The sequence below is a fragment of the Rousettus aegyptiacus genome, unplaced genomic scaffold (genome assembly GCF_014176215.1).
Source record: "Rousettus aegyptiacus isolate mRouAeg1 unplaced genomic scaffold, mRouAeg1.p scaffold_m13_p_3, whole genome shotgun sequence".
NCBI lineage: Eukaryota > Metazoa > Chordata > Mammalia > Chiroptera > Pteropodidae > Rousettus > Rousettus aegyptiacus.
The window spans coordinates 170,186,924-170,211,990 of record NW_023416306.1 but is presented as its reverse complement, the minus strand read 5'-3'; the positions used below and the strand labels follow the sequence as shown (position 1 = coordinate 170,211,990).

The window sequence follows — 25,067 nt, the reverse complement described above, 5'->3', positions numbered from 1 at the left end:
TTGCTCGTCCTCAGGGAGGTGGGGAAGACAGGAAATTAATAGAGGGGAGGAGCGCAAGGGGGACCAGGAAGTCTGCAGATGCTCGGGCTTGGTGCTGGCTCAGGATTTCCAGGGGAGAGTGATCCCTGAGGCCGGGCAGAATAGGAAGGCTTCCTGGAGGAGGGGGCACTTGGGTGGGGAAGGAGAGGGAAGGGCGGCTAGAGTCCAGGTGCAGGGTCGGGCAGGCTGGCAAGTGCGCGCGTAGGGGGCTGGAAGCTGCGCAGGCCACGCTCGGACCACAGCGTCCTGGCTCGTGGCCTGCCGTCCTCACTCCAGCAGAATGGCTGGGAGGACAGGGCAGCCGGACAGAAGTGCTGGGCGTGTCGGGGCGAGGTGGGGAGGGGCTGGTTCCAGCTGAGGCAGGACTTCTAGAGGCTGCAGGGAGCACTGTCCACAGGCCAGGGGCCGGGGCCAGCGCTAAAGCCAGCAGAAGATGAGAGCAGGTACAGATGTGAGTGACCCTCAGGAGGAGCTCAGGAGCCAGGACTCAGGCAAAAGTTCCAGAGGGCCGGGACGCCAGGGGACAGGGCTGGACCGGCCTCCCAGGGTGGCACCAGGTCAGGGGCTCCTGGCTCAGGCCACTGGGCCCTCCGCTGCCCTGTTTCCAGTGTCTTCCTCTCCCTTGGAGAACGGAGGCAGGGAACAGGGTGCCCGGGAGGGAGAGCCCTGCCAGGCAGGAAGGCGCCTCCTGGAGTCTTGGAAGGAACCGGGGATCACGGAGTCCTGGGGGCGATGCCAACCCGAAGGCTGCTCCCCGGGCGGCGCGGTGGAGGAAGGAGGAGCAGCATATGGAGCACCAGCCTCTTCCGCACGGCTCTGCAGTCTGCCATCCCCGCTTCCTCTCTGCTCCCCGGGGTGCACTCTGGGGATGGTGACTGGGGGCTCTGTCTGCGTGGCCTCCAGCGGCGGGCTCCAGGCTTACAGCAGCCCGTCCCCCTCAGGGAGTCACAATGTGTGGGCAGAGACACAGGAAGGGGAGGTGACTGGAGGATGTGGCGGGGGGAAGGCACTGAGTCCACCTGGGCAGATCAAGGAGGGCTTCCAGGAGGAAGTGACAGCTGAAGTAAGCTGGAATTAGGCCAGAGAAGGAGGCGTTGGAGGCGAGTTTCCACATGTGTGTGTACGTGACATGCCGAAACCAGAGGAGTAGAGACTCGGAAGTGTTGGGTGAGATTTGCTCAAGATCACGCAGGAAGCAACAGGTGGGCCAAGCCAGGATCTGAACGAGGGAACCAGCCCCGGGCCCTGGTCTGCGTCTGGGTGCACGGAGCCCCCTCGATTCCTGAGGAGGTTTCTCCAGTTACCAGGCCAGGTGACATTGGAGGTGGCTGAGAAGGAAGCGTGGCTTGCTCATGCTGGGACGTGAGCCGAGCGTGGGTCTTCAGACTGAGGGAGGAAGGGGACATCTCTGTCGTCAGGGCTGGGCTGGGTGGGGCGTGGGGGGGGCGGGAGCAGGGAGAGAACCGGGGTTCCAGGCACGTGATGCAGCAGGGCCTGGAGACGGCCAGACCCCCCCTCCCTGAGGCTGTCAGTGTGCCGCGGTGTGAGTGCGTGTCTGTGGGCATGGGTGCGTGGGTGCGCGAGAACGCGGCTGTGTATCTGTGGGAATATATATGCGTGCGCACGTCTGAGTGTGTATGTGAGTCTGCGTATGTGTGTGAGTATGCATGTCCGAGTGTGTCTAGTATGTGTGTGCTTGTTTGTGTCTGAGTGTATCTGTGCATGCATGTCTGAATGTCTGAGCATGAGTGTATGAGTGTGCGCATGCCTGAGTCTGTGTGTCTGAGTGTGTGTGTGTGCGCATGTCTGATTGTCTAAGTGTGTGTCCAGTGTGTGTGTGCATGCATATCTGAGTGTCTAAGTGTGCACCTGAGTGTGTGAGTATATGAGTGTGTGTGTGCATGTCTGTGTATAAGTGTGTCTGTGTGTGCATGCATGTCTGAGTGTGTGAGTGTAGCGTGTGTGAGCGTGTGCGTGCGCGTGCATGTGCACCCAGCACCCTCATTCGCCATGGCGGATGAGCTGGCGCATGACAGGACCGGCCTTGGCAGAGCAGGACAGGAGCACCTGAGGGGGGGGGTCCTGGCATCACGGGGGCAGAGGCCAGGGGAAGTGGGGTAGAAAGCCCCCCACTTTAGGCTGGTGGGGGCAGGTGGAGGGTGCTGGTACCCTGTCATTGAAAGGGAGCAGGGCGGTGACCTCCTGTTGAGTCTCCACAGGAGGAACAGGGAAGGTGTCTGGATGGGGTCCCCTCCGTCCTCGGTACCTTCCCAGGGGCAGCGACAAAGTGACTGTCTAGGCCAGGATGACTGAGGACAGTCCGAGAGGAAGTGGACAGAGGGCCACAAGGGTGGGCGGAGGAGGTGAGAAGCCAGCCCGATGCTCAGCCGAGGGGCGTTTTCTCACCCTCCACAAAGCCGCCCGGCCGCCCGCCTGTGTGGTCAGCCAGTGGGCCTGGGCTCTGACTCCGGAAGGTCACCTCTCTGCGACCTCCCAGCCTACAGCACTTGCCAGGGGCGGGGGAGGGGCAGGCAGCTGTGCTCCGCGGCTGGGGGTGCAGGCCGCACCCCAAAGCTTTCCTGGGCCTCCCTGGGCTGCGGAGAAGCCTCTGAGAAGCCGCTTGACCTCCCTGGGGCTGACCATTTCCGGGCCATCTGCCACCCAGCCATCTAACCCAGCAGATGGGGCGAGTCCCCCCGAGACCCTCCAGGGGGCCCTTCACCCGCGGGGGCAGAAGCTCTCCGCCCAGGGCAGCAGGTCCGCGGGTCCCGGGAACGCCAGGCTCACACCTCCAGCCAGCGGGCAGCGTGCACCGGCCGGGCCGGGCTGACGAGCTGGAGTGGCGCCCCCTCGTGGCAAGAGCCCGAACGCAGTTTCCAGCGCCCTCTGCCCCGCCCACGGAAGATTCTGTGATGAGCTTTAAAATAGATGTGCGTGGAGTTTTTACCTTAATTCCACTAGTGTCACTCTCTGAGACTTGATCCACGTTTTCACATCAGGCTGCAAAAAGTCCTTGCAATTTGGGTTTCCGTAAAATGCAACTCACCTGTATGCTATTTTGATCTTTTATTTAAAAATTGCAGCCTTCCAACATTTATTCAAAAAGTGAATAACTATATATTCACTTGCCCAGCAAACACCGAGGTTCACCCACTGAGCTGGGGCTGCGCCCTCGGGGCCCGCGGCCCACCGTGGGAGACACGTCCCCAGACGCCCCAGGACCCCGCCGTCCGGCCGCTGATGCGATTCCTCCTCGGTGTCAGACCGACCGGCAGGTGTCACGGGCCCATTTCAGAGACGCGAAAGCAGGTCGGGGAGACGCGTCCACGCAGCCAGGGCGGGCGCCGCGCGGTCGCCAGGCCTCGGCGAGGCAGCGCGTGCGCAAGGGCTTCGCCGCGCCTGACGCGCGGCAGCTGCGCGACAAACGGTTAGACCTGGGGACGCGTCCAGAGCCGGGGATGCGTCCAGAGCGGCCCCGCGGCCCGGTGGCCGGACGCCGACGTTTACAGTCTTCTCCCTTCGGCGTGGCGCGCTCCTCGCTGTGGGCGGCGCGCAGCGACAAGTCGCGTCACTCTGCTGTAGCCCTGCGCCGGCGACAGCGCGGAGGTGGCTTCGCTCTTCTCCACTCTCTGGGCAATGTCCCCTCTCCCCCGGCCTCTTCCCCCCCCCCCACTGGCCTCGTGAGTGAAATAACCCAGCGCAGCTGAGAATGTCCGTCTCTACCCGGTGCCAGGCGCCCTCCCGCGTGACGGGACCCTTGACGTCCCCTCGGCGGCCCGCCGGCCGGATGCTGGCCCTCGTGGGGTGAGCGTGAGCGCAGGGGCCACCCCGCGCACAGCTCCCCGGCCTGCTGGGCCTAGCTCTCGTCAGCCTCGTGCCACCCGTAGTAGGCCCCTGGCAGCAGGTGGTCGCCCGGCTTCTGGCTGCCCGCCGGTGTCCCTTCTCCTCCAGGCAGCGTCTCCGGCTCTGTGAGGACGCAGCCGGGGCGCAGGCGCCTCACCTGGCTGCGTCTTCTTGGCCTCCGCGAGACGCGCATGCGCCCTGTCACGCCAAACGGCCCTCTCTCTGTCCCCTCTCTCTGCCCCTGCGTTTGTCTTGTTCTCGGTCACCTCCCCGGGGAGGCCCGCTGGGGTGGGGCAGGCCCCCCTCCACCCAGAAAGGTGATGGACCAGGAGAGGGAGGCTCTGGCGGGTGGGGGGCAGGGAGGAGGTCACTGCCTGCCGTTCCCCAGGGTGGCGGTCCAGGGTAGCTGCGCGGCCGCCAGTCCCCCAGCCTTCCCGAGGGTGGCCTTTGGTCCCGTCCAGCCAGGGTCGTAGCAGTGAGCAGAATCCCATGCAGGAAGGAAAGGTGACGCCGGAGGTTTTCGCAGAGGTGTGAGCTTGCAGCAGGGGAAGCTGGGAGCCCCAGCTTGTGTGCGGGGTGCACCCGACAAACGTGGCAGTCATGTGAGGCTAAAGCTGAGAATACCAAGAAACAGCCTGACCCCTCTCTCCGCCTGCCCTCCCACCCCCCGCCGGGGCTTCCCATTGGCTGGCCCGGACAGGAAGTCTGCGGGCAAAGCTGCCCAGGGAGTGCTGGCTGCCACCCAGGGCCACAGAGCAGGCCAGGGAAGGGCGGGCGGTGGCGCAGCGTTTGGGGTCCGCGGAGCCAGTGACCTGACCTCTGCATGGGACGAGGAAGAGTCCCACTCCACATCCATGACATTCCCCGTGTTTCAGAAGCACCCAAGGCGGACGGCCGGAGGCAACCATGACCCCGGCCTTCGAGGTGCTGTCCGGACTCCACGGTCTCAGCCCTCAGCCTGCGGGAAGCCAGGCCTTGCTTGGCCTTGTGGCAAATGCAGGGACGGGGGTCCAGAGCGCTGGGGGTGGGGTGGGGTGGGGGTGGGGCCTAGGTCAGTAGACACCCCGAGGTTGGAGGCCTGCTCAGTCAGGCCCGTGGCCAGAACTACGATGAGCGGTCACAGCATTCCCAAAAATGCACAAAGCACCTGCACGTGGCAGGTGTCAGACCCCCTTTCCAGTGTGATTCTCGCAGTGACGTTTCCTGCTACAGAGGAAGACCCCGACGGCATACGGCGTGGCAGGGAATGAACTCCTTGACCTGCACCTTGGCCATCGCCGGTGCAGAAGCTGCCGCGGCCACGAGGAGACCATGGGCCACGGAAACTTGCGGGGCCCTGAGGCCCTAGGAGGGGAGGCAGCCAGCCCAGGGCCTTCTGCTCTGTGGGCAGAGGCGCGAGGAGCCCCTCCAGCCTGGGCTCCCCTTTGCCCGATGGCTCGGTTCCCACTGTAGCCCGCACAGCTGTCGTCAGGGGCCAGTGGTGGACTCTGGATGATGATTTACAGACCCGGAGGGGGAGATAAGGCTGTCGTTGATGCCTGTTTATGTGCCCTTTATGGGTCATAAAGAGATGGCACCCCCGGGGGCCACACTCCGGTGCCAGCCCCTCCCTCACTGTCCCTTTCTGCCTATCTTTTATTGTCCACTCTTATCTTTCTCCCTCCCCACGCCCCACCCTGGAGCAGATCTCGAGACCACAGCCTTCTCCCAACTGCTGCTGGCTTTTCCTGACCTTCTGCCCCAGCCACGGAAGGTAGCGTCGTTAGCCGGGCTGGCGAGGGCTTGGCTGGGGCCCCAGCGTGGGGTGGCCGGCGCGGGGGGGCGGGGGGATTCTGCCAGCGCCGCAGAGGCGTGGAGCCGCCCAGGATTAAGGAAGCTGATGCTAATAATGCCTCCTGTCCACTTCCAGCGAGTTTCTCTCTGTCCACAGCTGCTGCCCCTTGGGACCGGGTGGGGGTCGGATTAGGTGCGTTTTGCCTTGTCTGTCCTTCCGCTGCATACGCAGTGACAACCGCTCTGATTAGACATGAGGCTGCGACCAGGGGCAGGCGCTCCCGCGTCACCAGGGACCGTTAGGGACTCTTGGGCCTCCATCTTCGTCCCTTAAACTGGATTCGAGCCCTGGCTCTGTGTCTCACTCAGCCTTCTCGATGGTGACAAGAACAGGTGGCCATGTGCGCTGGCAGCCGTCCTCAGTGTGAGAGGAAGTAAGAGGCGGTGGAATCCAATGACTCGGGCTGCAACCCGAAACCGCCCCTCAGTGTCTTCATCCGCCGAATGGAGCCACGACCCCTCCCGCACAGCCACCATGGGCGGTGGGAGGGCTCTCGAGGTGCGTGGCCCAGGGCAGAGCGGGCAGCGTCGGAATCACGGGGACTTGGGTTCAGATGGCGGAGTCCCCGCTGCACAAGGCCGCCTCTCTGCACTCCAGCTTTCTGTTTGCAAGTGGGGACAGTGAGGCCCATGTCTCAGGTGTCGTGAGAAATGAAACAAAGTGTGCCCTTGGAGGTGGTTCATGCTCAGCCAAAGGCGGCAGCCGGGACAGACGCCGAAGGGCGACGTCAGTGTCCCCATGTCAGGGGGGGAAACCGAGGCTCCAGGAGGACGGTCAGAGGCACGGTGGAGCTGGGTCGGCCCCCGGCCGACGCCCAGGAACCTCTCTGCCCGCGCAGCCCCTGTCCCACCTCGACTCCGTGAAGCGTCTGCGCGCCTCTCTCCGGGGGCCAGTCTCGGCCACAGGCCGGGGCTGAGCATGGCCGGTGTGGCATCTGCCTTCCTTCCCTGAACCTGCCGTCGCAAGCAACAGCCATGACCCAACGGTCCAGCATCCCACCTCCAGCGAGGGAGAGATGTCGAGGGCATCCTGGCGACGGGTCTTGGGCATTCGTCCCCGCCGCCGTCGGACCGGCGTTGTGGGTTAGGGGTGTTGGGAGGGTGCAGCGGGGGTGCAGGGCTGGGCTGGCTCCCTTAGTCCTGGTTCACCTGACTCTCTCTCCTCTAGTGCCCAACCCATGTTTGTTTTGTCTTTCTGGGTTTCAGCCCTTTGGCCGGCGAGAGGTTAAAGATTACTGAGGCAGCTGACAATAAAAGTGCCCGCGCGCTGGCCTTTGACCGCCCACTGGAAGGCAGTGGGGTGGCCCTGTGCGCAACCGCCACAACGGGCGCGGGCGGTGAGGGCCACACCCTCCGCGTATTAATATTAAGGGACAGTCGCTCCTGCCTGGCAATCAGGCCGAGTTTCTCTTTTATCTGAAGCCAGGGCCACAATGTGGCATTGTTCTCTGTCTCAAAGGCCACCGTGTGGCCCCAGAGTGGACCCAGACGGACTCCGCCTGGCAGAGTAAACACCCACCCAGAGGTGGCCGTGACAGCAGGGAGTGGAGCTTTCTTCTCCCGGAAGAGATGTTTTTCCTCCAAGCGAGTGTGGGAATCAAAAGACCTCGAGTGTCATTAAACCTCCTTTCTGGGCCTCAGTTTCCTCGTCTGGCCCGCTGTGGCCACCTTACGCCCCACGCCCCAGGCGGGGCTCCATCTGCTCCGTGCTGTGGAGCTGGGGAACGGGAAGGGTCCCCTCCTCAGAACCATGTTCTCTAAATGCATAACACAAAATGAGAAAATCACAGAGGAAACGGATTATACTGATGTACAGTCATCAAAATATTTGAGAAGAAATTTGAGACATAGACATACATGTGCTTCTTTAGGAATGCATTGAAGAACAAGACCTAGCCAAGTACCAGAGGTACCAACCACTGTAATTTCAAAGTAGTGATGAGAGAAAATATTATTGCAAGATAGCTACAGTAGGCAAGCCATAGGCACTACCTGTACCAGTTTTTTTTTTTTTTTTGCCTATATATATACTTTTGAAATTAGTATTTGGAAATAATTCTTGACTCACCAGACATTGCAGAAAGAATAGAGAGGTCCTGTTTACCCATCCCCCAGCTTCCTCCAGTGCGAATCTGACATAATTATGTCAGAAACCAGGATCGAAACCAGGAAATTGGCCAGCAAAATGTGATGAACAGGACTAGAAATCTTCACTCAGGGTTCGCCGGTGTTCGCATGCACTGGGCTTTGGGGCGTTGTGTCTAGTCCTGTGGCATTTTATCATGTGTGTAGGTTCGTGTCACCACCATCACAGTCAAGATGAAGAACTCTTCTCTTGTGACAAAGGAGCCCTCCCATGCTGCCCCTTTATAGTCCCGCCCAACACCCCTTCCTCAAACTCCTCCTGTCCCGCTGATCTGGTCTCCGTCCTGTACAGACAGGAATAGTTAATGCGTGCCAGTAACTGACCGAGCACTTTCCTGTGGATAGTTACCTGAGGTCGCTCGGTGGTAAATGGCAGAAAAAGTGCCACCTGTAACTTGGTCTTCTTCCTTTGGCCTTACCCACAAACCTCGCAGTCTCTAGAAGAAAAAACCCCAGATGCAAAAGCTGGGCTCAGTTTCCAGTGACACCTCCTGATAGCTGTGTGACTTGGGGCATGTTCTGAGCCCCTCTCGGCTTGGGTGCCTGGTAGGCTCAAGGGGAAGGCATGACGAACTCATTGAGATGGCGATGCCTGCTGGGTGGGCCTGGAGAGGGAGGCCTCACACGTTGGTGGGACTTGGGGTGAGCCTCTGCCGCGTAGGTGAAGTGTGCAAATGTGCGTGTGTGTGCGTGTGTGTGTGTGTTTTATTTCTCCTAGAAATAAAAAATAGGTCTATAATAATTGGAGTTAAAAACTCAATTTAATAGCGATTTAGACAAAGCTTAAGAGAGAATTAGTGAATTGGAAGATAGAAATAAGGAAATTGTTGGTAATCATCCCAAAGAAACAAAGATATGGAAAATTTGGACTGGAGGGTACAGTGGTCCCCAACCTTTTTGGCACTAGGGACCAGCGCTTCTATGAGACTCCAATGCCTGACCATTCGAGGTGGAGCTGAGGCGGTGATGCTAGCAAATACAGATGAATGCAGCGTGGCTGCAAATAAAGATGAAAATCTGCTTGCCTGCCTGCCACTCACCTCCTGCTGTGCGGCCCGGTTCCCAGCAGGCCACAGAATGGTACCAGTCCGTGGTCCAGCGGTTGGGGACCCCAGGGTTAAGAGACCTAGATAATAAAGTGAAGAGTTCAAATCTAATCTAATAGCAGCTACAAAAGGACAAGAGAGGAGGAAAAGAAGAGAGAGGAGGGAGAAACGAAAGGATGGGGGGAAGGCTGGGAATGCAGCAAAGAGCAAAAGAAGAGATAGTGGCAGAGAACTTTTCAGACAGGATTGAGGAAAGAGAAATCCTCAGAAGCCCAAGACATTCCAAGCGAAGCACCAAAACAAAGAGAACATGTTATAAGCAGGAGAGGAAAGATCGATTATACGTAAAGGAGGGACAGGCTGATAATCGACCTCTCAGCAGAAGCAATAGGGTCCAGAAGACAGGAAATGATACCTTAAGTATGCTGATAAAAAAATAATTGTCAACCCGGAATTCTATATCCAGTGAAAATATTTTTTTAACGATGATGGTTAAATACATTTTTTTTCCTAGATAAACAAAACTGGAGAATTTGCCGCCACTAGACTCTCACTAAAAATTCTAAAGCGAATTAAAATCAACTTAAGGAGATGGAAAACAGTTCCTGGTAAAAGGTGTGAGAAGGAATGAAGAACTGAGAAAGTGGTAACATGCGGACATAGATTGTTTCATGCGGAGTGTATCAAAGCGTGAGGACATCATGAGCGCTCGTCGAGCAGGTGCTTGTGAACCGTGCCGGTGGTGACGATGATGGTGCCGACGGTGAGCACAGCTTGCAGGAGGGTTAACAACAGAAGAACTTAGGTCTGATGATAAAATTTCCATTTATTAGCTGAATGAGTTTGAGAAAATTACGGTAGTTTTTTTTTTTTTTTAAATATATCAAATAGGGATTAAAATAGTGCTCATGGAGTTTTTGTGAGAAGTAAAATTGATGATGTGTATCAAACACTGACCACAGAGCTTGGCGTATTGTTGGCACTTTGATCTCGATTCGAGTCTCAAGTTTCTCAGAGTTTGGAAGGAGAAGGATAAGAGGTTGAGAAAGGTGGGTAGGGGACTAATTGTTTAAGGACGTTAATAAGGAAAGCAACATGCGCTGAGCATCTACGATCTACCATGCCATAAATTTTGCATACATTTTCTTATTGATTCTTGGCAGTATTTTTGTGAAATAGTAGCATTTCTGGTATATTTAACATCTAAAGTAGATGATTTTTAACATTTTCCCTCCATATAACAAAATTATTTTCAGTAACAACCATACAAGAATCAGTAATAATAATTATTTTCTTGGCTGTTATTTAGTTCTAAAACAACTTAAAAGGAAATATCAATGTTAGATATGTTTAAATGCAGCAAAGCATTATATTTATGAACTAAAATGTTCACTTATCAAACAGAAATACTACATTTCTCAGTTCGTAAGCTCAAACAATTCTCACGATTATGAACTTACTTTCCAAATGAACATATGAAATTAAGCTTATGTGTATTGAATGCAAACCATTTAACTGGAAGTTCTTTGAATGAACTTCCAGTTAATATTCAATAAAGGGTAAGTAATAAAAATGTGCTAATTTGAAACTTGCCTATACATTATTAATGCTGAAATGTAACAGCAACTATTTAGAAGTTAGACCAACAAAAGATTTTTTTCTGGAAGGCGTATTTTATTACTAGCATTATTAGAAAGGTCAATTTTTGGTATTAATAAAAAGCAGATCAACTTTTAGTTAGTTTTAGTATTGTTTTAAAAATTATCGATAGACAATTGCTTGCACAAAGGGTGAACAACTCTCATGAGCCCACACTTCACAAAAAATTGCCTATTTCACCTGAGTTGTTGAATTTACCGGCATAAAGTTAGTTACAGTATTTCGGTAAGGACTTTTATGTTTATTTTGTGAGGACTGCCGATGTATGGAGCCAGCTCTTAAAGGCTCACAGGGCCGGTTGCAAATGTCTCTTTCTAGCTGCGCATTCCATGATGTCACGTGGTTAGCAGAAAGTGGCCTTGGTGGCAGTATTCACAACATGGAAACTGGCAAACACTACAAATCGGACCTCTTTCCCCTGGTAGAGAGAGCTGGTTTACCAGCACGATGCCGTTTATTATCTTTCCGGTGTCTGTGGGATCCGTGGTTGTGTCTCCTCTTTCATTCCTGAAATTGATAATTATTTTCTCTATTAGCTAGAGGTTTATCAATTTTATTGATCTTATCAAAGAACCAAATGTTAGTTCCAATTGTTTGGAACTAACATTTGGTTCAGTTTTCTCAATTGTTTGTGTCTTATTTTGTTGATTCCTGTTCTTTATCATTTCTTTGCTTCTGTTAACTTTTATTAAGATTCTTTTTGAGCTTTTTAATATACTAACTTACAGTACAGAGCTTAGGCCTTTCCTTTTTTTTTTTTTTTTTTTACTATATGCATGTAGTAATCTGGTTAATTTCACTTATAAATTTTAATAGTTAATCTATGGATTATTTGGAATGTTTACATATGCTGCTGTGGAGAAAATGAGTTTTATTTCCTCTTTTCCAAATCTTATATCCTTTATTTTTCATCCCTTATCACATGGTCTAGGACCCTCAGAGCAAAGTTGAGATAAACAGCAATAGCAAAGTCCTTGTCTTTTATATATCGAAGGGAAAGTGCAAAGCAGGTAAGTTCATTTCTATTCTGGGTTTGCTAAGATTTTTTTTTTAAGGAAAGGATGTTGAATTTTAGTAAATGATAATGTACTTTTCTCCATTTTCTAAAAATGTAGTGAATCAAACTGGCTGATTTTCAAATATTAAACTATCCTTTCATCTCTGAAATAAATCACCTGCAAGTATGAAATTTTATCCTTTTTATAAATCACTTGATTGATTTTTCTTACATTTTGTTTCAGATTTTAGCAACTCTCTTTATGAGAGGAATTGACCTATAATTTTCCATTCTTGTTAGGTCTTTGGCAAATTTTAACATCAAAATTATATTGGTCTCACAAAATTAGTTGAGAAGATTCCTTCTTTTTTATTCTCTGGAAAAGTTTGTGTAATATTGACATTACTTCTCACTTAAATATTGGAAGAACTTACCAGGAAAACTGTATGTGCTTGGACATATTTTTATGGGAAGATTTTAGATTACAAAGTTATTTAAAATATTTATATACTAGTCACATTTTAAATTTCTTCTGTGTCAGTTTGAAAAGCTGTATTTTTCTAGGATTTTATACATTTTGTCTAGTTGTTCAAATGCGTTGTTCATAAAGAGTTCATAGGATCTAGGGAAGGTGATGTCCACTTTTCATTTCTAACTTGATAATTCATTCTCTTTCTCTGTTTCTTGATTGATTTTTCTGAATGTTTATCAATTTTAATAATCTTTTCAAAGGAATACTTTCAGCCTTAGCTAATTTTTTTTCTATTACATGTTTGTTTTCTTTTTCATTTATTTCTGCTCTCCTTTTTTTTGAATTCTTTCTTTCTTTTTTTTTTTTTTTTTGCCTTTCAGGCTTTCATCTTTTATAATATCTGCTTATAAGGCAACAAATTTCCCTCTAATCACAGCATTTTTCTATATCGTGTTTTTACTGTTGTATTTAATTATTATTTCATTAAAATATTTTCTACTTTCTATTTTGATTTATCCTTGATCAAGTTGTCATTAGAAGTGTTTTGCTTCATTTCCAAGTGTTTAGAGGTTTTTTGTTTGGCTTTTCCTGGTTGCGATTTATTTCTGGCTTAACTTCCCAATGGTCCTAGAACAAACTTTGAAGGTTTTCGATCTTTTCAAATTTGTTGAGATTTCAAATTGCTTTTCAAATTGCTGTGGACACCAGCTTATGGTCCTGATGTCTTAATTAAAAAAAAAAAAACTTTATCTGAATTTTTAAATTTTTAACAGGTATGCTAGCCTCCTGTAAATTATTCTGTCTTAACTTAAAGCAGAAATCTATTGTATCATAATTTCATTAATCACTCTTTCATTGGTAAAAATTGAGTTAATTTCTGATGCTTTGTGATATAGAATAATCCTGCAATGGACATTTTGAAACTACTTTTTGTGATTTTTGTGACTCCATCAGAGAATCAGATGATCATAGCATAGTGGTCAAAGGCATGGGCTCAGATTTCTGCGTTCGAATCTTGGCCCTTTATCTTGTTAACAATACACATTCCTGGGCTCCATCTCAGACCTACTGAATCAGTATCCTAGGTGATTCTCATGATCCTACAAGTTTGAGAATCACTGCCCTAAAATAAATAGGAATGATGATACACTCACTAGAATTGCTAGAGTACAACAGCTGATTATGGATTTTCTGAGAAAAGGAGGAAAAGAGGTAAAGAGAGGAGGGAGGGAAGGGAGGAGGGGAGGGGGGAGAGAGAGAGAGAGAGAGAGGTATTTTCTCTGCTGCCTTAACTTCCTTGGGTCCCTTTGCCTCCTCTCAAGTTGCTCCCAAACTTGCATTATGAACTGGCCATTCTTGGATCTTCCAGTCGTGACCATGAGGAAAAATTATACTTGGAGACAATAAGTAAAATGTATTACACTGATACGTCAGTAGCTTCTACGGGAGAAAATAAAGCAATGGGAGGAGACAGGAAGGGCCGGGAACGGTCCTGCCATTTACGACATTGACTAATTCGACATAATTTCAGACTTACAGAGTAGTTGCAAAAACAGTACAAATAATTTTCATGTACTCTTCATCTGGACTGCCCAAATGCTGATATTTTATTCCTTTCTCTCTCCCTCCATCCCTTTCCTGAACTACTGAAAAGTGATACGTAACTGTGATGCCTCTTTATATCTAAATATTTTGGGGTTCGTATTCCCTAAAATCCAGAACTTCTCTTACGTTACTGCAGGCCAGTCGGCAAAACCGGGAAATTCGTACTGCTGCAAAACTGTTATCTACACTGTAGTTCTCATTTAGGTTTTGCCCGTTGTCCGAATAGTGCCTTTGCACTCGGAGGAAATCCGAGGTCACCTGTTGTACTCCTTTGCTGACCCTCTCCTGTTTCGTGACAAGCACAGGCCATTTCCGGGTTTGTTGGTGGCCCCTCGTATCTAGAACGCCACAGAAACGATGTGTCCTGCTCAGTGCCTCGTACCGGGAGGCACGCGCTGGCGACCGGTGCTGTTGCTGGCGATGCCGACGTGATCAGTTGGTTACACTGGTATCGTCCAGGTTTCTCCAGTATAGTTACTATTTTACCTGTTGTAATTAAAAGGTGTCAGGTGAGACTATGCAAACATCCTGTTGTTCCGCAAATGTTCATCCACTAGTTTTAGCATCCATGAATGTCTCATGTCTGAAATAATAATAATAATAATTAATAATGGTGATTTACTGTCATTCTTCCTAATTTTATTAATTGGCTCTTTACTATAAGTCTTTCTTCCCATCTATTCATTTAGTTATGAGTCAGCACGGACTCATAGACTCTAACTTTATTCTGTAGACTATAATCATTTGTCGTCATCATCGTCATCATTATTTTTTCGATGCTCAAGTTGTCTCCCCTGAGCCCGGTGGAGGCCCCTGCCCGCGGCTCCCCTGGCGAGGAAGCAGGCGGCACCGCCTTCCGCCGATGGGTCTGGGGCAGCCGCTCTCCGGGTCCCCCGACCGCCGCTCCAGGCACCGACGCGTGCGCGGCTCCGTTCACTCCCTCGCCTCCCTCCATCGCTCCTCCGTTTGCTGTCCACCGACTCGCTGGCCCATGCACTTATCCCGGGAGCTTACTGTGGGTGGGGGCTGGTGACGCACGCGTGGGCATCTGTGGTCTCTGCCCCGGTGAGGGACAGAGAGAGAAACCGGAGAATCCCCAGACACCGTGGCTGCCTCTGGGGCAGGGCCGGGGGAGGACAGAAGGGGCGCCTCCCGGAAGGAGGAGGTGAGGGGCTGACTTCCCAGACGAGGGCTCCGAACAGGTAGTTGTAGCCTGTCACCTGCTCCAGGAACCAGGCCAGAGCCCCCCGGCAGCCTGGGAGACACGACGTAAGGATGCAGGCCGCGGCACATGGAGAAGGTGGCCGGCCTCAGTTTCCCCATCTGTTACCACATGGGGCTAAACCGCCATCCCCAGGACCCCTTCGACTCAAAGTGTCCACTGTAGAATCACGTCCCTTCTGACGCGATTGCGACAGTGTGTCCCGGGCATTGGCAGCAGAGCCAAGCCTCACAACCCCTGAGAACTCGGCAGGCAGCTGAGACGCTCCCCGGGGCGGCCGCGTGCCGCAGCGAGGGCCCTCAGAGAATGGCCTCTACCGCTGGGGACCTGACGCGCATTGGTGGGGAACCTTCCCGCCTGGACACCCACTTCCCTCCCGAGTCAGTCCCTGGTTTCTTTAGGAGCTGGTGGCCTTTCTGGCGTGGACACCGAGTCCGAGGTGAGGGCTGCCTCTCCGGCCTCGCACAGGGCGCACGTGGCGCACAGTGGGACCTTGCGTGGCGATGAGGCCCGCAGACTAGACGTGGCTGGCACAGAAGGAGGGGCGCCCCAAACTGCCCCTGCCCTTCCCGGATGACTGGAGGGTCCCGCCACACCTGCTGCCATGTCCCTGACACCCAGCGTCATCTTGGGGGACTGGGCGTCATGGGCCTTTTCAAGCCTCCGCCAGGCCTAACGGAGACAGAGTCCTACGGTTTCTCACCGGCTTGTTTCTCATTTGCTGGTGGACAGATTGCAAAGGGATTTGGGGATGTTTGGCTCAGAGCCACGGGCCTGGGAGGAGCAGGGGGGTCCGCCCCCGGCCCAGGCACGCCCTCTGGGCAGGCGCCTTCTCCTCCTGGCCTCAGACTGCCCCCCGAGGTAGGTGGACAGCATCACCTCTCGGTTCCTCCCAGCTGAAAAGTTCTCTGTTCCAAATCCATCCATCAAACACTATTTTGAGGGCTTCGGAGTGAAGCCTGGGTGTTTCGCATTATCCCACACACCTAGCTCACACCTTCCGGAGCGAGAAAGTCTCTTGATTGGCATGTCGAACGGACACATTTCTGGATGAGAGGGGCTCTGCCTGCAAGTGCCTTTGTCCAAGATGACTGGTCACCACCAGGTCCTGCAGGTTCGTTTGCTCCTTATGACAAGATGCACGATGAGTAATAAAATCTAGACTGAGGCCTCTGTATTACCCGGAAGTCACCTCGCTTCTTCGAAGTGATGGGGGCAAGCGCGGAGAGAGAGGGGTCAAGGGACAGGGCCCTCGGCGAATCTCAGAGGATGGGGGAAAAGCCCACTGGCTCCGAGCGAGAACCCTAGGTCAGTTCTGCGACAAAGCAGGAGCGTAACTGCGGCCACGGAGCCATTCTCTTGCCCCCCACTTCGACTGGTGAGGAAATTTCTAGCTAAGGCTCATTTGCCCTTGTATTTAAGACGTGGCATCTGAGGGACACACCGTCTTTGGACACGCTGCCCAGCAGGCACAGCCCTCCAATATTTCAAGGGGCTTGTCCGCATTTCCCAGCCTTCTTGCCATTAGGTCGGGTCACATGACTAGCTCTGGCCAATGGGTTGTGAGTACAGGTGCGTCGCTGGGTGTGATGTAAGACGTCCAACCAGTGCCTGGCACACAGTAGGGGCGCAGACTGTGTCGGTTCTCATCCGGAACCCCAACCCCGTGACTCACTCCACTGGAGGGTCACAGTCTAACAGGAAGACAGCACCTCCCCCTCCCCCTCCCCATTACCTAAATTACATCACCTCGGAGCGTGTGTTTGGTCGAAACTGCCAAAGCCCTGTGTCTGGGTGTGAACCCAGCACTTTTCAGAAGTGTGAATTCTCTGTTCGCCCTCCCACGCTGCGCACACAGGACCCAAGGCAGCAGAGACGTCCGAAGTCAGCCCTGCCCCTGCCTGAGCTTTCCGAGGAGGGTACATGATGAAGAAAGGTAAAGCGACTCCTTTCTGATCATCCACGTGCTGTCAGGATCCCACGGGTGTGTGTGTGTGTGTGTGTGTGTGTGTACGGGGAGGGAGGTGTGGGCAGAGCAGTGTTCTAGACCCCAAATAGTTTTGCTATAAACCCGAGGTGCCTGTCTTTTATTCAGTTCCATTTTCCCTAGATTCGCCACTGTTGCTACAAAGCGTTCAGTTCTTTGTTGTCTCTTGTTTTTATTCTTTGTTTATCAAACCCCAGAAGAAAACGAAACCCAACCACAAACCAAGCTAACACCTCTAGTTGGTTGTTTCAGAGGGGTGCAGGCTTCTTTTGGAGTCAACCTCGCATAGATGCTGAGTGTGTGCTTACTTGGGGGGCAGATCTGAGGGCCTCTGGGAAGGCTGTTCAGCCCCCAGACGTTTCTTCCGCGGGAGTCTTGCTCGTCCCCAAGTTCTGCCATTACACCTGGACCTTGAAGTACACGCGAAGCCCAAGCTGGGATGAGTGTGTGCGTGTGAGCGGGCCCGCAGGATGGAGGGAGGAACCCGCCATCATCTTGGCCCCAAGGCCTTGATCGTCCGGTCGTTACGGCTCTTTCCGAGAGTGACAAGGAAGGCCAATGGTTCTTGACAACATGCAGGGGCTGCGGGACGGGCCCGGGGCCTCCGAGCCCCGTGAGCGCAGGGTCCTCACGCACCTCGTCCAGCTCGGCTCCCCTGTCGCTCCCTCACGGCCCGGCACCGAGCAGGGGCACCGTGCGTTTCCTGGAACCGCCGTCACAGGAGCACCGCAAACTGGGGAGATTAAAACCACAGACGCTTGTGTCAGGTCCGGAGGCCGGAAGTCTGAAACCAGGGCGCCGGCAGGGCCGGTCCTCCTCGTCCTCTTCCAGATCCTCGCGGCTGCTGGGCGTTCGTGGTGTCCCTTGTCCCTGGGAGCGCATGGCCTTTTGGCCCGTGTGGCTCCCCCTCTGTGTGTCCTCTCCTTTTCTTACAAGGACTCGGTCGCGTTGGATTAGCGGGGCGCCCTCGTCCAGGATCACGTCACCTTAGTTTAACCAATCGCATCTGCAAAGACCCGATTTCTAACTGAGGTCACAGTCACAGATACGGACAGGGCTTAGGACTTCAACGTATTAGGGGGAGGACACACTTCAACCCAAAGAGAGCTCGAGGCGTGTTTGCCAAGCGAATGGTCCGAGGCTTGGGGAGCAGAGAGGCCACTGGAGAAGGGATGAGGGAGAGCGGGCAAACACATGTCATGCGGGGATGCGTGAGCAAGGCCTGGCTGTCCCCCAGGTCCCCGCTCTGCCGGGGCCCCGGGTCTTTCTCTTCTAAGCGCCCTTGTGTACTTTTTCATTCACTCAGCATCCGCATTGAGGCCGAACCCCAGGCTGAGTTCCGATGAAACTTGGGAGTAGAAGATACAGTTCCCACCACAAGGAGCACCCAGGTGAGCGCGGGAAAGGCCGTGACGACGATAATTTTGATGCCATAGGCCGGTAGATGTAGATTTAGAACTCTACGAGGAATTTAGGGAAGATTAACAAACGAACAAACAAACAGCCATGCAAAATTGCTTTTTTAAAAAGATTTATTTTCTCCAAGTCAGGATTCTCGATCTATAAAAATATTTGACTTCACTACCATTAGGGAAAATCAGGGTGCCCTGAGTGGGGCCAGCGTTCTCTCTGCAAATAGCAGGACATGGGTGCTGGTGACAAGTGTGCGTCTCCAGCAAGGCTTGCTGGCGAGGTCCTCTGCAGGAAGAGGAAGAACCATCCTGTAGCCTTCCGTGTTCCAGAAGGCTCCGTGGTGAATACATAATTAGGCCTCTGTAATTACCAGTTTGAATCTGCCTAGGACACTAGGGGTCCCACCCCCTAATTTACCTTATGAATTTATTCTGCTAAAAAAAGTCGAAAATGTCAGTCTTCTGTGAAAGCTGCATAAATGAATTATCTCCCCGGATGACAGAAGGTGGGAAGGAGGGGGAAGCTTCGGGAGGACAGTCTTCACTGTGGGTGTCTGCAAGTGCCCACACTAGGCGCGCACCCAGCACGGAGCCCGGCAGGATGGAGAGAGCCAGGTTTGTGTCCCCAGAGGGTGGGGACAGGTGGCATTGAAAACCAGCCCCTTAGGACTTCAGAGGGTCTTGCCTCAGGGAGCGCTTTCGGGTGATGGAGGTCTCCGAACGGAATGGAATGAAGGGGAAATCAAGGCAGCTTCTTGAAAGGGGCCCCGCGACACCTGGTCCCGCCGTCCTCTTGCACCCGCGACAGGACAGGGTTTTCCTGTGACCTCATCTCAAGGCCGGACCCCCCCACCCCACCCCACACACTCCCCACGGAGCTGTTCTTTGCAGCCCAGGAATTGCTTTCCTGATTCTTTTACAGAACTTTATAAAAAAAAAAAATGTACGGCAAGTCTTTGAGGACATTTTGGGAGGTTTGGGGAATAAAGTTCTTCTAAAAGGCTCCCTAATACATCACCCTAATACGATGGCGGCCGTCATTTCTGCATTTCCTCCCAGTCTTTTTTTTCCTCGCACCCCCCCCCCCGCCCACCCCCACCTCCTGCCAAAGTACAGTTGCCGCAACTTTTTGTAATTTTGGGAGAGATGATTATATAAGGCATAAATGCCGACCGTGGGGAATCTGGAGACTCGAGGAAACGAACCGCGCCCCTCGGGCTCCCCGCTCTGAGACGGCGCTTGACGTGCCAAGGGGCTTCTTCCCGGCCCCCGTCCTGTGGGCTCGGCTTTGTCCACATGGCATTCTCCAGATGCGCTAGGTCTTGTACGGAGGCCTCGCCGGCTCATTCGCTGATAGCCTAACACGTGCCAGCCGCCCAGGGAGAGGAGAGAAGGCAAACTCTGGCGTCCGTGAGGAGCTCGGAGCCCCGCCACATGCTATGTGTAGCCTTTGATGTCTTCCCCCGGGAATACCCAGAGGATAGCCTGGTCCCTGGCACACAGTAGGTGCTTCATCAATAGTAGCTGAATATGTGCATGAATGAAATCTGGGGAGAATTATTCTTTTCGGTTCTGAAATGGAGGTGCTGGAGCGCGTGCCGTAGACCGTGTTGGGTGTGCGTCTCCCCTCGACCCCCACGGGAAGCCTACGTGATAATCATGATAATAATAACATCTACGACTTCTGAAATGCCTACTCGGTGCCAGGCCCTGTGCTGGGGGCTTTCGGGCAGACGACCTGACGTCATTCGCACAGCGTCTTGGATATCATATAAGAGCACCTGAGACGCGGAGGGAGGTGTGCAAATCCAGGTCTGAAGCGAGGAACCTGGGCACTCACCATCACACATCCTGCTGTCTTTCGCCCCAGCAGCCCTCGTTGTGAACGGCACATAGTAGGCATCCCGTCAATGCGCGCTGTTGAGAGATAAGCCACGGCCATGATTACGAAGCGACTGCTGGGTGCCAAAGACTGAGCCGGGCATCGAGGCCTGTGCTCCACTGCTTAGACAGCCACCCTACAGGGGATCCAACCGCTGTCTGACAAGGAAGCTCACTGAGCCTGGGGCATTGTGCCCGCCTCTCCCGCCCCGGAGCGCCCGGCCATCGGGGGCCTGTGACTCCCCCCGAGACTCTAGGTCTGTGCCCCTGACTGCGTTCAGTGGCAGGATGTTGCAGGGCAGGCGGCTCATAGCTGTTCTGGCCGTCACTCCTTGCAGGCAGGGTTGGGGGGGACGCCCCATGCAGACCCAGCCCCCCGTTTTCATTTAGAGGTGACCCTTGATGGGAGCCGAGGCGGCGGATGAGGCCGACTACATGGCCTGGGAGCTGAGGCGGCCACTGCCCGCATCCCTTCCAACAACCCGGTGGGGGCTTCCGCCAGCTCATGCCGCGGGCTGGGGGGCTGGGCCCCTCGGCGGCAGGTGTCACCGCCAGAGGCTGGGCAGGTGCGGCTAGGGAAAACAGTGCCACCTCGCTCTGTCATTAATTAAAGGAGGACCCACGTGACCGCTACCCAGCCTAAAAGACCATGTCCAGTCGTAGCGAAAGTCGCCCTCGAAGACCTTGGTGGGAAAAAGCAACTCGGAACGGCCCAGCTCATCGCAGGAGGAGACGGCACTGCCCGGCGGCTCCTGGGTGAGAAGTCGCCGCCTGGGCGGACACTCTAGCCAGTCCCCCTGCAGCCCCCTCCCGGGAGTCTGCGGCCGGCCTGCGTCTGCCCCTTACCTGGGAACCGTGCCCCTTAGAGACCGGGAAGAGCATGGGAATAAGACAATTCAATAAACTCACAATGAAACATCCACAGCCTTTCATACTTTTTCACTTTCTTTAACTCAATTTATTTTTCATTTTGTGGACAGAGATTTAGTCCTGGTATTAGTTTATGATTTTTTTTTTTTTTTGCTGAAGGAATTACTCAACACACACACATATAAAAAGGAAATATTATTTTTATCATTTATTTTGTGCCATGTATACCATAGGAGGAAAAAAAACGGAGCGAAATCACTTCAGCACCGCTGTGTTTTTCATTACAAAGTTATTACATATAGAAATTACTCCAAATTATCTGAAATGAATGGAAATTATGAGGTTTAAATTCCCCAGGTTACTGCAGGCACAGCTCTGGAAATTTATTTTGTCATCTTGCTGAACATAATTGCTACAACAAAATTTCTTCCATTTTACAACTGCGGCATAACTTATTTATACCGGTGTAGCTGTAATTTTACATCAATAAGTTGCATGGGAAGGAATACACAGGTGGTAATTGAAAACAATAATTTGTACTGAGGTCCAGGTGGAACGGTTGGCTGAGGAAAAGACTCCGGCTACCGTCGGCGACAGCTTTGCGTGGCCGTGGCCTCTTCCCATCCCGTTAGCCAGCACCCCGCGAGCCATCCAGACACGCTCAGGCACCTCCCCTGTGGCTGCGAGGGCGAGGGCTGGGCATGTCCGACTTCCCACCGTTGCCCACACATCCCGGTCTGGAGACCGAGGCCACAGGACCCTGGGGAACAGGGGAGGCCCGTGTGCCCCTGTGAGGCCCCTGCCCTTCCCCTCGCACGCCTTCCGACCTGCTTCTGGGTTGGGTGCATTCAGGTACCCGGAGCTAATTAAGGTGTTTGATAGATTTCAATTGGAGTATGAGTTCTTGCCAGAAACATCGACAATTCGATTCCCCAAACACAACGCGGAGTGTTAAATTCACTAATGCTTTATATATTACTGTGTTCCTTCCAGCCGAAATGTGTGGTCTGGGTACAATACCGAAACGGTCCCCAAACAGGCGTCCTCACTCTTCAGTTCTCTAATTGTTCCTGTTAAGCAGATACGAATAATGAAGCTGCAGATGCCTGTGCTAAATCCCCACGGCTGAGGCATCTACTGGTTTGAATCCGGAGACCCAAATTCAGATGGTAAAAAATTGACCGTAAATCTGCCCTGTTACGACTGCAGACTCTTGGAGACAGGTCAGAGGTGCGTGTCTTTTTGCTGCTGTCCAGAGTTCCATTTCAGGACGCATTTGGGAGACAGAGAGAATGAGAGAGAGAGAAAGACAGAGAGAGAGAGAGAGAGAGAGAGAGAGAGAGAGAGAGAGAGAGGCTTTGTCGCAAGTTCAAATGGGAAATGTTATTGCTACATCCATATTTTAGAAGCCATTGTTGTTTCAACAATCCCCAAAGCTTCAAATGACAGTAAAATCATTTTTTTTTCCCTAAAAAGGACCCAGATTAAACGAATACACTGTACCAGAATGCACAGCAATCCACCATCTCGGTTTTCCCTGGATGGTATTAATTATCTTTTGTTGTAACAAATTGTCTGCTTTGTAAGTCGAAGGGAAAGTGTGTCTTCAAGCAGATGCAACGTTTTAATATGCGCATAACGGAACAACTTCTATAACTTCCGCGCACTATAGATCTATTATTCCATCTTCAGTAACGCTCCCGCAGTTCAAACTTCGTGTTCTAGCGGCTCGTTTGCCATCTTGCAACCTTCGTCCTTCTCCGTCAGAGGGAACACTGCTGAAGTGTTTTCTAGGATACGAACTACCTTTGTTGAACTCACTCGAAAGCACACACATGGCTGTTTCTAGAGCTACACAACAGCAGACAAGATCTCCCAGAACCCTTCTTTTCCAGCTCTGGAAGGCGTAGCTGAAGCAAGGTGTTGGCTGGTTCTTAGTTTTGTTTTTCGGTAAGCGCCCCCTTGCAGCATTTCATCCCTAGCGCCTTTCGGAGGATGCTAGCCTGACTCATTCCTCTCTCTCAGTCTCTCTCTCTCTCTCTCTCTCTCTCACCCCCTCTCCCTCTCTCTCTCTCCCCTTCTCTGTTCTCCCCTGAGCGAGCGCTTCTCCTTCACTCCTCCTTTGTAGTGCATCTCAGCACAGACAGTTTTCAGAGCCTGGGTTGGGGGTGGGGGTGGGGTGGGGGGTGCAGAGCCTCCAACTGAGTCAGATTCATCTACAACTCCAGCTTAGCATTTACTGAAACTTCCTCTTTCTCAAACTGCTTAAGGATACAAACTAATTAATCCTCACAGCCTCGTAAAACCCGTGTTAGAAGGTGATCATTACTGCCTCCACCCCCAGCCCCTCCCCACGTGCTATCGCCAGACACCTCGCTGTAGCAGCAGTTGTGACAGCCAGAGTCAGAACTGAAAATTCCCTTCTGATTCCCAGTTCTTTCCCCAGATGAACCATTTTAACTCTGTTTGTCTTCCTTGTCTGTTCCCTCCATAGGGAGATCGACAGTCCTGGACCACTGAATTCGGACTGGGGCGTGCGCATGTGTGTGATTGTGTGTTACATTTTCAGCTATACGATTTGGAAACTCAGAGAGGAGAAGGAAAGCAGCTGAGACCCTTTCTGTCCGCCACACCCACACACACCCACACACACACACCCACACACACACCCACCTTCCCCCACAGCCCGCTGTGATCTCTGTGCAGGCGAGGGGTGGTAGGATTTAATGCGATCGGATCATCTTCGTGAACAAAATTTCTTCCAAGTCGACCAACTGGGTGATGCCAGTCCCTACCAAATTTGAATTGATGACTCAACTAAAGAATTAAAATTAGCAAGGCAAGAAAATTCCAAATGAGGTGAGAAAACTGTAGAAATAGTTCCAGAGCCTCTAGTACTGAGCCATTCAGTATCATTTCTGATGACAGGGACAGAGCTAGGAACATTCAATGTGGGTGTGAGTCTTTTTCATATACGGAGAGCTGGGTTAAGTATTTTTTTTTTTTAAAGGAAAATAATACATGAATCAGGAGCAGTGATTTTAGCTTAACCCCTTGCAGGCTGCAGCTGTGAAGACGGCAGGCCATGATGCCTCTCAGATTTCCTTGGACATACCTGTACCGCACGCAGGTGAGCGACAGTTGGAAATCCGCTATCGGATTAAGCCCAAGCTTTACTTGCAGAAACTAATATTGTACGAATGGTGCCCCGTTTTAACAAAAGCACTAAATTCAGTCCCTGGAGAGAATCAACCAAATAATTGTTGGAAGGCAAGTCTCACGGTCCTGCCTCTGTTAGGATGTGACGGTGAAAAACCCTCCTCCAAACCCAGCACAGCCTTCACTGCGTGCTTCTGGCACTTAGACATTTGCTGTAATTTTCAGTAATGACATCAAAGAATTCTAGAAGACATGCCAGGAAGCACAAAAGACCTCCTTTGTCCTTTTATGCTTCTGGATTTGATAGCTCCTGGAGATTCTGTGAAGAAGGAGATAAGGGCCATCTTGGGAGCCTGATTAATGTGTACATAAATAGGGTTTGCTTAGTCCCTCCATGGCGCTTTCCTGAAAGTTAAAACAAGTCAACCCACCGATCGGATCAATGCATTTATCCTCATTGTCTCAGTCAACAGTGTTTATAGATCCCGAGGAATAGGAATTAGCAGACAGTTTGCTTCTGAGTGGGCCCCACTCCTGTGACTAGGAAAAGATTCGCCTCCTCTTTGCACCGATTTTTCTGCAGAAACTCTGGGAGTTCCCATTTCTACTCATACTACTCGTCTTGACTCCAAAATTCTGTAAAGACATAATATAAAATATAACAGCCCAGAAAGGAAAGATATCGTAAAGTCTCATATAGAGCCCCGCCTCAGCTAAGAGTTAAGTATCGATTATTAGTTCAAAGAATTTTAAACAGAAGCCTGGCTGGGGGGTGGGAGGGGGGAGTTGCAGGGGGAGGGCGTGGTCACGTGTCTGCTTCATTTGCCCCCCCCCCATGGGTGTGTTACACGCAGCATGCACAGGGACTCAGAGCCCTACACGAGTTAATAAAAATAT

The 25,067-nt window shown here is 52.3% G+C and overlaps 1 long non-coding RNA gene across 1 annotated transcript; it reads left to right on the top strand.

Annotated features, from left to right (window-relative positions):
* The first annotated feature begins 16,662 nt into the window (after window positions 1–16,662).
* Window positions 16,663–21,058, top strand: LOC107518579. The gene is made up of 3 exons (XR_001598906.2): window positions 16,663–16,797; window positions 18,155–18,239; window positions 20,755–21,058. It is a non-coding gene; the product is annotated as an uncharacterized LOC107518579 (long non-coding RNA).
* The last annotated feature ends 4,009 nt before the right edge of the window (window positions 21,059–25,067 follow it).